The 13961-nt window shown below is 40.5% G+C and overlaps 1 protein-coding gene across 1 annotated transcript in view; it reads right to left on the bottom strand.

The window, feature by feature from the left end:
* Positions 1 to 13665, bottom strand: part of megf10 (multiple EGF-like-domains 10) — a 176877-nt gene extending 163212 nt beyond the window's left edge. Inside the window, exon 1 of the mRNA XM_059973847.1 lies at positions 13594 to 13665. The gene's annotated coding sequence lies outside the window, so the exon portion shown is untranslated. The remainder of the gene's footprint in view (positions 1 to 13593) is intronic.
* Positions 13666 to 13961: the final 296 nt, after the last annotated feature.

The raw sequence follows: 13961 nt of genomic DNA, 5'->3' as shown, positions 1-13961 counted from the left end.
AATTAAAAATCAACTGAAAGCTGCACTTTTCAAGTTGCAAGGCTCAAAGCTGCATGAGGACTGCAATGAAGTTTGATGATATTGAGTCCTCCCACCACTACACACCAAAGGGTGGGTTCTTTCCAAAAAAAAAACTCCCAAATATCTTACTGATGAAATGTTTGGGAATGAAAAATTACTGACATATAATACTGTAAATATTGCAACCAAATGCTTGGAGTGAATGAAGAAGACACCATGTCCTAATTGCATTGATGTATATTTTAGGGACTCATCAGATATCACTGCTTGGAGAAAAGAATTGAGTTAGAAAAGAAATCATCGACCTTGATGAGTTAAGTTGTGAGGTTGGGAGTCCATCTTAATGTGCAAATCAAGTTAGCCTGGTCAGTACACAAGTTACCCATTAGACAGTCCCAATGTTGTATTCTGATGTTCTTCAAAGCTCCAAATGGAAGGTCCACTAATGCCATTGAATCCAAGAAACGTCCATGGAAGAAACCAATTTTGTAAGCTGAAAAATGTTTGCAAATTTAAATATACAGTTTACAGTATTAATTCCAAATAAGACATTACAGTATCTACTTGTGTGGACTATCTGGTAGAGGTTTGTGAATCAAAACTGGCAGCAAGTACAGAATGTGCACAATGCATTCAGTGGTTTATTTTAAAAAAAGAGTTAATGTGTACATTTTTGAAAATATTAGATAGAATATAATAAAGGTAGTGCTTACGCTGCTCAGTTCCAAATGTAAGTGTGCTATTAGAATGAATCCAGTGTCCTTTGGTGGAGTAAACCTTACATTCAAGACATTGAAATAGGGCACGAGGCCCACTGAGTAACATCCAATCTACAAACACTCATTTCTACTAATCCTGCCCCAACACATTTGTTCTCCCTACATCCTCCATCAACTACTCAGGTTCTGACACACACTAAGACACCAATTTACAGTGACAGATTAACGTAATTCCCATTTGTATTCGGGATGTGGGAGGAAGCAGACATAATCGAACCTGGGTCATTGGAGCAGCTCGGTATCACTGCCGGGCCCAGTCTGTGTTTTCCCCATGGAACTTGATGGCAACTCCTGGAGGCTTCATTGCATCTTTTGACATGTAGTCTTACACCCTGAAATGAGGGTCCCAAGCTTTTATTTATTAAATTGTGTGCTGATACTCTTCATGCCCAGCTTCCATGTGCATGTTGCAAATGGAAATTATCAACTTACATTTGAACAGAATCAGGCAGATAAAGATTATTGTGCAGCAGCTGAGAGCAGCAGATGAATGAAAAGGGTAAGTCATCGCTTTTAAGATGATTGACTGTGCAGGCTGCAAGACTTAACAATGATCACTTTGTACTGAGCATAGACATTGACCCACCTACAGTGTGTCCGGCACCTGTCTTCACACATTGCAGGGGTGATCTGGGGTTGACAAAACTGAGATCTTGATATCTGGATTCAATAGTCCTATTATACATAACTGTACACACAAAATACTCCAAGTCTGTTGTAACTTAATAACAAAAATAAATTCACGGCTGCATTGACGGCTTACTTTCAGTACCAGACTCAAACCATATTTTCCCCCCATTTGTTACAATATCCCAAATATCTTATTTTGTTATTTATTCTAAACCTAATTTGCTTTTTGACATGAACTATTTTCAAAAGAATACACTTTCCATGGAGTTCTTCACAAACTCTGATTGTCTCAGAACATTTCACAGAAAGTTGAGTATTTTTATTGTCTGGCTACTGTTGTAATACGGGAAAAAGGTTGTCAACTTGATGCACAGCAAGCTCCCACAAAAATAAAAATTATGATCAAATTTCAAAAGTAAATTTATTATCAAAGTGCATATATGTCACTGCTTACTGTATGATCAGAGACTCTGTGTCAGTGGTGCTGTCAAAGATATGGGGGGGGGGATGAATTTCATTAGAAAGACATGCCCTATTCTCTTCTGAATAAGACTCATGGAATTAACCAAGTGGAGAGGGTTAAATGGTTAAAGGGGTGCCTTCAATAGTGTAGCAGTTCTTTAGCACCACACTGGAATGTCAACTTACATTACATTCTGCAGTCAAGCTGCCGGAGTGGAAGTACTCTGAAAACAATCAACAAATGTCAAATGGCAAAACAGCATCAGAAATGGATTTACATTCCAGATAATGCAATGTCCAGTTTATCATTTAACTTGAAAGTAGATGTGTAATCATCGCATGAGGTGGATCTTCAGACCAACTGCCTCTTAGTAAAGACTTTCAAATAGATCGAGACGCCCTGCCTATTTCCCAGATCTTTGTCATTTTCCCCTCCAAATACTGACCCAATTCCCCTTTGAAAGTTACTATTAAATTTGCTTCCATTGCCTTCTTCAAGGGTACATTCCAGACCACACCAATTCGATGAAAAGCTTGTCATCCCACTGGTATTTTGTTTGTCCCCTTAAATCTGTGCCATTTGCTAAGCAAGCCTTCAGGATTCTTTAGACATATTGATCACACTCATTGATTTGTGTCAATGTTCATTTGGTAGCCACCTAACGCAAATACTCTTCAAACAGTATTTTTGACTGGATAAAGACTTGTATTTCTCTGCGACTGGCCGAATTCAGATCGACGAGTAGTTGTTCAGGGACATTTGCTGCTTATGGGGTTTAAGGTCAGATTACACTGATTGATGTGCACCAGGTCTCAAGCGACAACACAGCTGCAAAACAAATTCTGAACAACTGTTCCACAAAGAAACAAGAGGGTCTCCTGTCTATAATGCAGCTAATGAAATCTGCCCCTGGCTGGGATTAAGGTAAAAAACAGAACTGAAAACTGTTTCATAATCCAAGACGGTGAAGTGCGTGTAGCTGGGCAAACCACCCCTTTAGCCACTAGGCACATTTTCTATTACCATGCATCCTAGCTGCTTATACCATTATCTGACTCCAGACTAAACAAGATACAGTGAGCACTTTGTAGCCATCTTTAAATCCCCTGAGGGTGAATGAGTCTCCTTGATGTCTATAACATGACCGGCTCTCCATCTATATCACCCTTTAACATAAAGGATGCCACTGTTGAAAATGAACAGTGCCCATCATGTTGCTCATGAGCCACTGACTAACTTCTAACAAAAGCATCAAACTAGATTGGTTCCTGTATCAGCCGCAGTAATTTTGTCTTCAGTGACCATGTGCTTACAGACAAGTTACGGAGTAGAATGAACACAGTATATGTAATGGTCGCCCTCTGTTTCATCCCAGTTACTTTCCAGAAGACCTGCTATAAAAGGAAACTCTTTATGCCATCAGTGTGAGCACAATTTTCAATACCAGGGCCAAAAGCTGGATTTTGCATTCCTGATCCATTCTGAAAATTGTACAACATTTGCTACATTCTATTCAGAGATCTATGATTGGTTTCATTATTTCAAATACTATGTCCAGTGTCTGTTCACTCTCAAATTCTGGGGAGTAATTCCCTACAGTCACAGCCATTGTTGATCTCAAAACTACCATTATACTGCGTCTGTTCATTATCCATACTGTTGGCTGTTGTCTCCCCCTTTTCCTACACTGTAAACCCAACTTTAAAACAAGGCAAAGTAGCTTTTGCTTTCCAAATCCTGATATTGCAGGTACAGAAATAATGCATCCCCTGTAGATTACAGCACAGCATCAAGTTAAGCAGAGACCTTACAGAAGGCTGGAGCTCTCATGCAACAGATAATTGAATGGAACAAATATACTTGTCAAGATTTCTGTTGCAATATTTAATGTAAATGACCACAATAATTGTTCTGAACCATTGTTATTCTTACTCATACTATAACACCTGCTCTCCTTACAAATAATTTCAATTAAAAGGGACTGTTATGCCTGATGTGCCATTACAAAAGGAATGAATAATTAAATTCAATTTTTGAAGGACTAATAACCATGTCTCACTGCTCACTTCCTATTTTGAGCCCACTGTGTGCTGCTTTGAGAACTTCTGAGAGGTTAAAAAAAGTCTTTTCAGGATTTTTTTGTTTGGCTTAACTCCAATGCAGGGGAAATTCAAAGATGCTTTAAAAAGACGGTTGGCATGCAGCATGTTTACTGCCTTCTATGACATAACCACAGCCTGTCCGATCCAGCTGTCAGCTGCAGCAAGCTTTTATTCACCTGGTTCATTCAGTGGAGGAACACAAAAGCACAAAAGTGACCATTTTTGCAGAAAGGTTTTTCCCGTAATGAACAAGTTATTCAACAACAAAATAAAGCTGCTCTGCAAAAGCAGTTGCGTGATGCTTTGACAATTCCTCACTCCAGTTATTGTACAACTAACTTTGCAACATCTACAGGAACAAAATTCCAAAGACTTTCGATTCCATTTCTAAATCCAGTAGATCTGTTTGAATGTTAACTTGCAAACCAGATCAGAACTACAAGCAGAAATAATCAGCAGGCTAATCGGATAGGAAAACTCAAGAGGATGTGGGTAAATTTGTGCACAAATTTAGCAGAAACTTTAGATAAAACTACCTTTATTTGTGAGTAGACATGCAAAAGGATTTTTTATATAAATAATCAAAACTGCCGTTTTTTAAAAAACTTAAATCCTAACTCTTATACCATAGAAAGCTATATGATTGTATGAGGGAGTGAACAACTGGTTTCTGTGGGTTGAGTGAGGGAGGGGGGAGTTTGGTATGTAAAAATATAATCACGTTTAAGTAAACAGAGCTTAAAGTCTTAACTCATGAGTCTCAGAGATCAAAATAGCAAAATCAATATACTGAGCAACCAACTGTATCTGATGACAGCCACAACTCCCTTAAACAACTCAATTTTTGGTTAACAATGTTACTGGTGTGTATGTGATGATTATGCAACAGTGAGATTTGGAAAATTCTTATTCATTTGCCCTGATTAAATGGAGCAATATTATATATAGATTTCATCATTGTCATAATAGCCTCATCTTAAGGGCTACTGTCAATTAGACTCGATAATGATTAGTACTTTGCTTACTTATTTTATGATTAGTATTTTCGCATTTACAACTCAGATAAATGTGCTTCAAGCTTCAAGGTATACGAAACGCCTCTGCGTAGTCACAATTTTTTCAGACTCCCTTCAGGGTGCCAAGTTGAGTAGGACTCCAACTGCCATGCAATGCTCATCAGCCATTAATAATGGCTCCTTTGTACCACTGTCACATGAACAGTGTAGCACTATGATTGCTGTCACTTTGGGCTCATTATGCAAAGCAAGCTTTCACATCGACCAGTTCTACTGGGCTTGCTTTGCTCGGATCACCGCGACCAATACTGTTTTCGCCTCATAGCATTCAAGAGCTTAGCACAGAATCCTTTCATTGCCAAAGTTTCTTGCGCTATACTGAATAGAGCATTTTTTTTAGAATGCAAAATCACCATACCAACCTAACCACTTTAAACTGATCAGGGTATTTTACACAAATTGGCCTATACACATTAAAACAAGCAGCCATCCTAGATCATGGTACTTTGTAAATTTTAGTGGCACTGAAACAGGATTTATTATTTGTCCAGTTTTTAACAATGCAATGAAAAAATATTTTGATTATTTGCTTGTACAACAGGCCAAACCTGGAAGAAGTTTATTTATCATTGATTGAGTGTTACCTACTTTTGTCATATAATGTAAGATCAGAGAAAAAAAAATTGTGTTTAGCTTTTGTGTCTAATACCATTTCTTTTCTGAAATTGGTGTAAAAAGACTAAATTCAAACAATGGAGCTTTCTATATGGTTTGTTAAATTAGAAATATGCATCTGAAAAACCAACTCATTCAATAATTAAAAGCACAATGTTACTGCCACATTTTGCCCAAATAAAGAGCAGTTGCTGGCTGCATTGCGTGACCTGACTAATGAGAGGACTACTACACTCCTCCTATGTGAAGAGGAGCTGACTACACAGGCTTTGCATGAATTTAATCCATACGACATAGGTACGGAATTAGGCCAGTCAGCCCAGAGTCTGCTCTGCCATTCCATCACAGTTGATTAATTAACCCCTTTAACCCCATAATCTTTGATGCCCTGACTAATCAGCCACCTATCATCCTCCATTATAAATATACTCAATGGCTTGGACTCTGCAGCAGCCTATGGCAATGAATTCCACAGATTCACACCATCTGGTTAAAGAATCTCCTTCTAATCTCTGTTCTAAATGGATATCGCTCTATTCTGAGGTTGGTCCAAGACTCACCCATTACAGGAAACATCCGCTTCACATCCACTCGATCTAAACCTTTTAATATGCAATCAATTTCAGTGAGATTTCCCTTCATTCTTCCAAACCAGCGAGTACAAGCCCAGAGCCATCAAATATTCCTCATACATTCATCCTTTCATTCCTAGAATCATTCATGTCAGCCTCCTCTGAACCTTCTCCAATGCCAGCAAATCCTTTCTTAGAAAAAGAACCCAAAACCGCTCACAATACACCAAGTGTGGTCTGACCAACAACTTACAAAGCCTTAGCATTACATACTTGCTCTTACGTATATTCTAGGCCTCTTGAGAGGAATCCTAACATTACATTTGCCTTCCTTACCACTGACTCAACATGCAAGTTAACCTTTAGGGAATCCTGCACAAGGACTTCCAAGTCCCTTTGATTTTTGAATTTTCTCCTCATGTATAGAATAGAATATGCCTTTATTCCTTCTACCAAAGTGCATGATCATACATTTTCCTACACTATATTCCATCTGCCACTTCTTTCCCCATTCTCCCAATCTGTCCAAGTCCTTCTGCAGACACCCTGCTCCTCCACTTGTCTTTAAATCATCCACACACTTGGCCAAAAAGCCATCAATTCCATCATCCAAATCATTAACACATGGTGAGAAGAAGCAGTCCCAACACTAACCCCTGTGGAACACCACTAGTTACCAGCAGCCATTTAATATTGAATCTTCGCAATATAATGGAAAAGCAGATGATCTCAATCAGTTTTCCCCATTAACTTAGTTGCCAAGGTAGAGGAGGACCCACCTGGCTTTTGCCTTTGGCCTTGATGTCAGAATTCTGGGTATTCATTCATTAAAATGAGTCCAAAGTCTAGCCCGACAGTTCAGTGCTAAACAGTTGGCAGAATAGTCTTTCACAGAAAGTGAGTCACTAATGAGTAAACTGTCCCTCAGATGTTATAAAGATCCCCAGCAAGGTCTTCACAAGACCAGTGAGCCAAATTAGTGCTTAGCAACCTCATATAACAAGAATTGTGATAAAGACCAGATAATAGACAGTAGGTGCAGGAGTAGGCCATTCGGCCCTTCTAGCCAGCACCGCCATTCACTGTGATCATGGCTGATCATACACAATCAATACCCCATTCCTGCCCTCTCCCCATATCCCTTGACCCCACTATCTATAAGAGCTCTATCTAACTCTCTCTTGAATGCTTCCAGAGACTTGGCCTCCACTGCCTTCTGGGCAGAGCATTCCACATATCCACCACTCTCTGGGTGAAAAAGTTTTTCCGCATCTCTGTTCTAAATGGCCTAACCCTTATTCTTAAACTGTGGCCTCTAGTTCTGGACTCACCCATCAGCGGGAACATGCTTCCTGCCTCCAGTGTGTCCAATTCCTTAATAATCTTATATGTTTCAATCAGATCCCCTCTCATTCTTCTAAATTCCAGTGTATACAAGCCCAGTCGCTCCAGTCTTTCAACATATGACAGTCCCGCCATTCCGGGAATTAACCTTGTGAACCTACGCTGCACTCCCTCAATAGCAAGAATATTTGGTCTTGCTAATATCAAACATTAGATAATTATTGGATACAAAAACAGCTTGTCAACTACAGGAAAGTACCCCATTCTACAAAATAGAACTATCTAAATATCTTAGGTCTGCCTTAAAATGAAGTTACTAACTCTGTTTAACATTTCATTGAAAATAAAAAAAAAGTTGCTTCCGGGATGACAGCTTCTTCCCAGTACTCCATTAGAAGTGTCAGCCCAAATTCAAGAGCTGAAATCTTGAGCAAGAGCAGAACTCAAATTTCCGACTTGCAAGGAGTGCCAGCCTACAGAGCCACACCTGACATTGATGGTTGAGGGACCAAACAGAAAGGAGATTCTGTGGACAAGAACGAGATTCCCAGATGGTATGTTGCTTTCGAGGTGCCAGGATCCTTGATCGAGTTCTCAGCATTCATAAATGGGAGGGTGGGCAGCCTGAGGTCATGGTCCATATGGATACCAATAACATAGATAGGAAGAGGTTCTGCAAAGTGAGCTGAAGGAGTTAGGTGCTAAGTTATAGAACAGGACCTCCAGGGTTGTGATCTCAGGATTGCTACCCATGCCATGTGCTAGTGAGGCCAGAACTAGGAAAATTATATATATGTGGCTAAGGAGTTGGTGGAGAAGGGAGGGCATTTGAGATCATTGGGCTCTCTTCCAGGGAAGGCGGTAACGGTACAAAAGAGACAGTTTGCAACTAAACTAGAGGGGGACTAATACCCTCGCAGGAAGGTTTGCTAGAACAGCATGGTGGTGGGGGGGACAGGGTGGGAAAGGGGGTGTTAAACTAGAGTTGTAGGGTGATGGGAACCAGAGTGTCAGAACAGATGCTGGAGTGGTTGTGGAGATGTTGTTAAGACTTCAAAGTCAGGAATGAAAAGGTTGAGCATGGTGGGACTTAGGTGAGCTTCATATATTTCAATGCAATAAGCATTGTAGGAAAACTAGATGAGCTTATGGCATGAATCAGCGTTAATAGGGCTATATTGTAGACCACTCAACCAGTCCGCGGTATTGGGAGGAATAAATTTGTAGAGATATTGCAGACCGCTGGAAATAAAAACATAAAGTTGTTATTAAAGGCAATTTTAACTTTCCACATATTGACTGGGACTCCCATACTGTAAAAGGACTAGATGAGATAGAGCTTGTCAAATGTGTTCAGGAAAGTTTCCTTAATTAGTACATCGAAGTCCCAATGAGAGAGCATGCAATACTTGATCTCCAACTAGGGAATGGGATAGGACAAGTGACAGAACTTTGTGCAGGGAAAGACTTTGCATCTAGTGATCATAATGCCATTAATTTCAAAGTAAATATGGAAAAAGATATTTTCTGGTCTGGGGGCTTAGATTCTAAATTGAAGAAAAGCTCATTTTGATGGTATCAGAAAGGATCTGGCAAGTATTCATTGGGATAGGCTATATTCTGGCAAAGGTGGGGGGCCTTCAAAGGTGAAATTTTGAGAGTAGAAAGCTTGTATGTACTTATCAGAGTGAAAGGTAAAGACAACAGATTTAGGAAACCTTGGTTTTTGAGAGATATTGAGATCCTGGTTGAGAATAAAAAAGAGGTGCCTAGCAGGTATAGGCAGATAGGAACAAATAAAATACTTGATGAGTACAAGATATGCAAGAGAACACTTAGGAAAAAAATTGGGAGGACTAAAAGACATGGGGTTGCTCTAGCATACATGGTGAAGAAGAATCCTAAGGGCTTTTATGGATAATGTTAAGCACAAAAGGGTTGCGAGGGACAAAATTGGTCCTCAGGAAGATCAGAATGGTAATCTTTGTGTGGAACCAAAAAATATGGGGAGATCTTAAATGGATTTTTTTTGCATCTGTATTTACTAAGGAGATAGTCATAGAGTCTATAGAAGTGAGGCAAAGCAGCAGCAAGATCATGGACCCCATACAGATAACAGAGGAGGAGATGTTTGCTGTCTTGAAATAAATTAGGGGGAGAAATCCCCAGCACCAGACAATGTGTTCCTTTGGACCCTGTGGGAGGTTAGTACAGAAACTGCAGGGGCCCCAGCAGAGATACTTAAACCATCCTTAGCAACAGGTGAGGTAGTGGAGGTTTGGAGGATAGCTAATGTTATTCTGCTATTTAAGAAAGGCTCTACAAATAAACCAGGAAATTATAGGCTGGTGAGCCTGACATCAGTCGTGGGAGAGTTTTTGGAAGGTATCCTAAGGGACCAGATATATAACTTTTTTTATTTAGACAGGGACTGTTATAGGGATAGTCAGCATGACTTTTTGCATGGTAGGTCATGTCTAACCAATCTTAGAGCTTTTTGAGGAGGTTACCAGAAAGGCAAGGCAGCAGATATTGTCTACATGAACTTCAGCAAGGCATTTGACAAGGTCCTGCATGGGAGCTTGGTCAAGAAGCTTCTGCTGCTTGGCATTCAAGCTGAGGTAGCAAAGTGGATTAGACATTGGCTTTATGGAAAAAGCCAGAGGATGGTAGTTGATAGTTGCCTCTCACTGGAGGCCGAAAACTAGTGGAGTGCCAGAGGAATTAGTGCAGGGGCAGTTGTTGTTTGTCATCTATATCAACAATCTGGATGATAATGCGGTTAACTGGATCAACAAATTTGCAGATGACAATATTGAGGGTGTAGTGGACAGTGAGGAAGCCTACCAAAGCCTGAAATGGGATCTGGACCAGCTGGAAATATGGTCTGCAAAATTATGTGCAGTTTTCTTCACCTACCTGCAAGAAAGATGTAAATAAAGTTTAAAGAGTACAGAGACAATGTTGTCAGGACTAGAGTACTGAAAAACATGCTGAGTTATAAGGAAATATTGAATTGGTTAAAAACTTTACTCGTTACAACATAAAAAATTGAGGGAAGATTTGATAGAGGTATACAAAATCAGAAGGGGTATAAATAGGGTAGGTGCAAGCAGGCTTTTAGGTTGGGGGTGACTAAAACTAGAAGTCATGGGTTAAGGGTGAAAGGTGAAGTGGTTGAGGCGAATGTCTTCCTTCGGAGGATGGTGAGAGTGGAACGAGCTGCCACTGCATGTGGTGGATGCAATTTCAACTTCAACATTTAAGAGAAGTTTGGATGGAAACAACAAATTTCATGACATATGCCAGTGATATTAATCTTGATTCTAATTCTGATACATGGATGGGGTATGGACCAGGAGCAGGTTGATTGGACAGGCAGTTTAAATGGCTTGCCACAGACTGGGTGAGCCAAAGGACGCGTGATCTCAGCAACCTGTTCACTTTCCTCAGTTGCTCCGGATGCAATCTTCAAATGGGATTGTTAGATGTAACTAAATGTTTGTTTTTCAGTCTGAATGCTCATTCTCGACTCTCCTTGTCCCACAGCACTATTTTGAGTTCCGATGAAGCTCACCTTTACCAAGTCTCCTCCCCTCCCCACAGAACTTTCAAAAAAGGATGCAGCTAGAAATGGGTTAGAGCAAGAATTCACTCACAATCAAACTGAACAGATCTGATTCCCAACTCTAGAAAGACAATAGACAATAGGTGCAGGAGTAGGCCATTTGGCCCTTCCAGTCAGCACCACCATTCACTGTGATCATTGCTGATCATACACAATCAGTACCACGTTCCTGCCGTCTCCCCATATCCCTTGACCCCGCTATCTATAAGAGCTCTATCTAACTCTCTCTTGAATGCATCCAGAGACTTGGCCTCCACTGCCTTCCAGGGCAGAGCATTCCACATATCCACTACTCTCTGGGTGAAAAAGTTTTTCCACATTTCTGTTCTAAATGGCCTACCTCAGTCTTGTAGAAAAACCTATCCAGTTCAGATTGGAAAGAGGCTGAGGCAGATTTAAAATCAATTAATGGTATGTTTTTATTCTTTTTACTTAGATTAACTCCAACTTATCCTTTTCATTCCTGTTATAAGTTTTTTCAACTGCCACCCATTTGTCTTCGTGTAAGTTTTCTTGTTCACAGATCAATCATTTCTGGCTCCTTACTTTCAACAGTTCATATCAACATTGGATTTTTACGAAGTACAGCTTGCATCTACATATGTATAGCCTTTCAGCATAAAGAAAATAACCCAGACACCTCGGGAGATATATCAGACTGCAGAAGTGAAAATCTGAAGCAACAGTCTGCGGGAGGAACTCGAGTGTTGAATAACAGCATCTACAGGGAGTAAAAGTTTCAATGTTTCAGGTCATCCAGCCGTTTTTGAATATTATCAGACCAAATGTGATTCCAAACTTCAAATTTAAGAAAGTGATTTAAAACATGGTTGGAGACATAGGTTTAAGGAGATTTTTTAAAGGCAGGGAGAGGTAAGGATATTTGGATTTCACAGAACGAAAATGGTCAAAAAACAATTAAATAAATGTGGGGTTTAAATTTGGACATCAACGTTCAAAAATCTAAACCCAAAGATACCATTGCAACACCATTGCCTTAGTAATCCACGTTGTTTTCCTCAATTGTCCCCAAACTGGAACCCCTAGCACCTATACATATAGGGTTAAGTTGTAAAATATGTTTCTTTCCTGTAATGCACCCACCAAATTAATAAAATATCATCATGCTTTTGAAGAACTGACGTTTAATAAAGCGGTCAGGACCAAAATCAATAACATGGAGACTTTGGTCTCTAACAAGCATAAACTTGCACTATACTATAATAAACTCCAGGCTTTGCCCCAAGTTGTAACCAGTAAAGTACTCCACTCTCCCTCCATCCCTCTGCCCCATAACCTTCTCCCCGCACTCCCACTCCAACCCTAACATTGAATTCCATCCTTCCCTTTTCTATCCTTAAGTGCAACTTCGCCAACGGTGGAGATTTATGAACAGTTCAGAGAAATGTGCCAAACAGGGCAATAACATCACATGGCCTTCGTGACCCACCAGGGTGAGGGGGGTTGGGGGAGCGGAGGAGACAAGTGATGTATGAGCTTGAATCGAGGATTTTCTTTTCAGTTGTACCCGAGTGAATCAGACGCTAAGCCTCTCAGTGTGCCTCCATCTCCGCTAACTTGCAGGACCGCGCTACTGCATTTGGTTTTGTGAAAGGACGCATTTTGCATGAGCTACGAAAGCAGTTGTTGTTCACACCGGTTCCCGCAGTTTACCACATTCGGTATGTGAGGTTGCCACACGCCCGCGGAGTGCGCGTGCGCGAGGAGCGGGCACCGTGCAAGTACCCTTCCAACGCGCGCGCCGCGCTCACGGCCAGTCTTCCGATAAGATGTTCCAAAACTGTGGCAATAACTTTGTAGACATAATCAAAGCCGTTCTAACTTGCCTCACCATCTCCTGCAGTTGGTTTCTATAGCACATCACTCCTTTGATGTTAAGATTTGGCAAATTATAAATTAAGTTTACGATGTCGGGATACAACAGCCCTTGCGGGTGCAGAGAGCGCAATTACAAAGACGAATATACTTTCTTTCCACTCCAAAATAAAGTATTGTTGTCTTTTTTATGATTTGTTTGTACAAAATCAACCTGACCCGTTATTGTTTTGGTAAAACTTACTTCCAAATTGGCGCTGCCGCAATTCCATCGGTTTAGAATTTTACATTAAAACAAAACTCGGTTTAAAATATCTTCCAAATGTTAACCCAAGAGAAAAGGGAATCTTTTGACTTTTCCGAGATTAAAATAAAACATGCAAATCCTGAAGTACTTGTGGGAGGAGAAATACGACCATTGTGCAAAGAGAGAGGTAATTTCACTTTTAAACGAAATAAAACTCGCAAAAGTAAATACATACTAACGAGTAGTTCCAGGTAGCTTTTACTGAGACTTGTAAACATACCTCAACATGGGCAGCTTGCTGTTGGTTTCTCAGGACCGTTCAGCTAGATTGGGTGCATTAAGACCTTCGGTATTCTGGTTTCCAAACCCAGAGGCTTAAAAAAAAGATGAATTTGGTCACAAGATTTTTGTTCTCAGTGCAAAGGCTCCGTTAACATTGGCACTACTCGGATGCTTTATTACTTCTCCTCCTCCTCCTTTCAGCCGATTGCTACGCGGTGCAGACAGTCCGGTCTTTTCACTGTAACTTTCCTCTCCCGTAACAAACACAAACTTCGCTGCCGCCGGGTGATAACAGCTCGTCAGCACGGCCAATGGCAAGCGCCCTTCACCAGCGAACTCCAGATCCACTGCACCGGCCAGCACCTG

This window comes from Hypanus sabinus, chromosome 7, assembly GCF_030144855.1.
Source record: "Hypanus sabinus isolate sHypSab1 chromosome 7, sHypSab1.hap1, whole genome shotgun sequence".
Taxonomy (NCBI): Eukaryota; Metazoa; Chordata; class Chondrichthyes; order Myliobatiformes; family Dasyatidae; genus Hypanus; species Hypanus sabinus.
This window is presented reverse-complemented; position numbering and strand designations above follow the sequence as displayed.